This window comes from Mandrillus leucophaeus, unplaced genomic scaffold (assembly GCF_000951045.1).
Source record: "Mandrillus leucophaeus isolate KB7577 unplaced genomic scaffold, Mleu.le_1.0 Scaffold640, whole genome shotgun sequence".
NCBI lineage: Eukaryota > Metazoa > Chordata > Mammalia > Primates > Cercopithecidae > Mandrillus > Mandrillus leucophaeus.
In genome coordinates this window covers 1,110,789-1,115,022 of record NW_012106920.1, presented here as the reverse complement: position 1 = coordinate 1,115,022, position 4,234 = coordinate 1,110,789, and positions in this window count along the sequence as shown.

Below are 4,234 nucleotides of genomic sequence, written 5' to 3'. Positions count from 1 at the left end.
AGTTCATTTTCAAAAACATAAGAAAAAACACTAATTAATGGGAGTTTTCGCTATATACTATTTTGATTTAATTATAGAAACATTTATAAATCACTTTATATTACTGGACATGACATGTTTTCACTTCTTTAGCTTTCACAATATATATCTTTATCACCTCTTTAAAAAAAATTGATGATCTCTTTTACAACCACTGTTACTCTATGATATAAGTTAACATTCTGAGCACAGTCATACTTCAGAGATATTAGAGTCAGTTCAAGACAACCACCATACACCAAATATCACAATAAAGAGAGTCACAGAAATTTTTTGGTTTCCTGATGAATAGAAAAGGTTTATATGATATTGCAGTCTACTGTAGTTATGTTGACAGTGTTAATGTTGACAAATGTACATATATTAATATAAAAATATTTTATTGCTGAAAAATGCCAAAAATTATCTCAGCCTTTAGCAAATTGTACATATTTTTCTCACGGAGGGTCTTGTCTCAATGTTGATGGCTACTGACTGATCTCGCTGGTGGTTGCAGAAGGTTGGGTGCCTGTGGCAATATCTTAACATAAGACAACTAGAAAATTATTTACAACAATTGACTCTGCCCATCATGAAAGATTTATCTGTAGCATATAATGCTGGTTGATAGCATTTTACTCACAGTAAAACTTCTTTCAAAATTAGAGTCAATTCTTCCAATTTTTGCTGCTGCTTTAGCAGCTAAGTTTATATAACAGTCTAAAGCTTTTGTTGTCATTTCAACAATGTTCAGTTTCTTTACCATCTTAAGAAACTACTTTTCTTTTGCACATCCATAGGAAGCAATCCCTCTTCTGTTCAAGGTTGATCATGAGATTGCAACAATTCAGTCACAAATTTAGGCTATACTTCTAAAGTGATATTTTGAAAGGATTTTTTTTTTTTTCTCTGAGCAGTAGATTTCCACAGGGGTCTTAAAATATTCAGTAAATTATGCTGTAAACAGATGTGCTGTATTCCAAGCTTTGCTATTCCATTTATATATCACATAGAGAGTAAATTTAGCATAATTATTTAGAGCTTTAGAATTTGGGGTACTATTAGTGAGCATTGTATTCAACTTAAAGTTACCAGCTAATTACGCCCTAACAGAAAGTCAATGTGTCCTTTGAAGCTTTGAAGCCAGGCATTGGCTTCTCCTCTCTAGCTATAAAAATCCTGGAAGACATCTTTTTCCAATATAAGGCTGTTTCATCTACATTGAAAATCAGTTGTTTTTTGTAGCCACCTTCATCAATAATCTTAGCTAGTTCTTCTAGATAATTTGCTGTAGCTTCTACATCAGCACTTGTTGTTTTATCTTACATTTTATGTTACAGAGATGGCTTCTTTCCTTAAATCTCATGAACCAACCCCTGCTAACTTCAAACTTTCCTTCCTCAGCTTTCTTACCTCTCTCAGCCTTCACAGAATTGAAGAGTTAGAGCCTTTCTGTGGATGAGGCTTTGGCTTAAGGAAATGTTGTGGCTGGTTTGATCTTCTATCCAGAGGATGAAAGTTTTCTTCACATCACCAATAAGGTTGTTTTATTTTCTTATTCTTATGTTCCCTGGAGTAGCATTTTAAATTTCCTTCAATAACTTTTCTTTTGCATGTACAAGTTAGCTAACTGATGTAAGAGCCCTAGTTTCAGACTCCCTTGGCTTTCTACATGCCTTCTTCACTAAGCTTAATCATTTCTGGGTTTTCATCTAAAGTGAGAAATGGGACTCTTCTTTTCACTTGAACACTTGGAATCCATTGTAGGAGCCAAGTGTGGTGGCTCACAACTGTAATTCCAGCACTTTGGGAGGCCAAGGCAGGAGAATCACTTGAGGCAAGGCACTCCAGATCAGCTTGGGCAACATAGTGAGACCTTGTCTCTACAAAAGATACAAAATCAGCCAGGCATGGTGGTGTGTGCCTGTCATCCCAGCTACTTGGGAGACTGAGGTAAGAGGATCACTTGATCCCAGAATGTTGAGGCTACAGTCAGCCATGATCACGTCACTGCACTCAGCCTGGAGAATTGAGTTAGACTCGTTCTGAGAAAAAAAAAAAAACAAAAACCATTGTAGGGTTATTAATTGGCCTAATTTCAATATTATTGTGTCTCAGGAAATAGCAAGGCCCAAAATAATGGAGAGGAGATAAGGGAATGGCTGATTGATGGAGCAGGCAGAAAACATAAAATATTTATGGATTAAGTTCTCCATCTTATTGAGTGTGGTTTATGGCATCCCAAAACAATTCCAATAGTAACATCAAAGATTATTCATCACAGATCACCATAATATTATAATAATAATGATAATAATCAAGTTTAAAATATTGAAAGAATTACCAAAATGTGACACATAGACACAAAGTGGTCACATGCTGTTGGAAAAATGGAGATCATAGACTTGCCATAAATCTTCAACTTTCTTCAACTTCACTATTTGTGAAGCACAATACATTGAGGTATGCCTGTATTAATCCCCATAAACCAATTCTAAATAATTTTGTTGTTAACCACATGGAAGAAGGACTGCTATAATGTTTCTTTTTTTTCCTTCCATGTCATTGAACACTCTACATTTATCCTCAGTGAGCATTAATGTATTCTTTAGTATGTGTTTATTTCTGTGTTTATTTCTAGTCTTGAACAATTTCTCATGTAATATTTTTATTTGTAAGGCTTTCAGACGAATTAGTAAGTGAATGAATGAATTAATAAATGGGCAACGTGTCAAATGTTAAGAGCATAGAGTCACAAGGCTGACTTCAAATCCCAGATCTGCTATTATTGATGGCTGTTGTGAAAGCTTAGTTCTTGTCCTCTTAGTTTAAAAATTCCAAAGAATTTACACAAGAGACGCACAGCAAAGGAGATGCAGCATAAAGCGATTTATTTCAAAGGAGAAAGAATACTCTGAATGTTAGTTGCAGAATAGACAGTATACTCTGGGAGATAATTCAGAGCGGGCCACTCATGAAGATGAGACAGTATTGACTGTTACTGGGGAAACTTCCCTGATGGGAGTCTTACGTGATTGTTCATCAGGGGATGGGAAGAGGTGTTACCAGTAGGCCTGCTCTGGGTGGTCATCTGCATGTACATGTATGACAACTTTGCATGCTATTTCATTAATGGTATGTCTCATTAGTATCTTAAATCTCCACTCAAGAGTATGTTTTTCATTATTATAATGAGTGAAGTGTCAATCTGAGGACAGGTAAAATTAAAATGTGCATGCTGTCTACAGGGGAAGTTCTCTATGGCGATAGCTATGCCTGAATGACCTTGACTACAATGCGAATCCTGGAGCTCATTGTGCCACGGTTGCCACATCCCAAGAACATGATTACTTCCTTGACTACCTATTCTGTTTCACTATTAGCAAGAACATATGCAAATTATTTAAGTTCTCTAATCCTCAGTGTCCTTAACGAAACAGAACTAGTCCTTGTGCTTATCTCATAGAACTGTGGAGTGCCTTAAATAAATATTATTAATGCATGGATGATAACTGAGTGGGGTAGGCATGAAGTTTGGAAAATAAAGTTTATTTAACTCTTTCCTGGTCATCCATATAGGCTCATTAAGTCAAGTGCCTACAAAATGCAGGCTTTTACAACAGAGGTTAATATATCGAGAGTGCATAGCATAGAAGACAAAGTAGAGGTAGCAACCATACACTAGTTAATCTACATCCCACATCTACAAGTTGGAATATCTTTTTGCCCAGATGTCCTGTTTCTGAATATAGATAGTGCTGTATACATTACAGTAGTGCTTCTCTAGAATATGGAATACGTAGGGAACCATAGTCAAGTAGTCAAGTTGGGAAGGAAAGCATCACCTGAACAAACAGGATGCTCACCAGATAATGCAGTCATGGATTCATCCAGATATAATGTCTGCTCTCTCTGATATCATCAGAAGTTGAGACCTGTTCCATACTGCTCTTCATTTCTTCCTACTTGTCTCATATATCTTCAAGGTTGCTTATTAGAAGCAGGGACATGGGCAAGAAGAGTATTGCTTGTTTGTTTGTTTTTATTGCTTTTGTCTTGCATAAAATACAAACTAATTAAATTTAAAATGAAAACCCCTCCTTTTCACACACCAAGTTTTCAAAACTTCCTTCTTTGAAAACACTGAATTTCAGGTCTCCCTAAAGAGTTTCAAATTCGTTATGATTTATTCTCCTTTCTATTATATATTAATTAG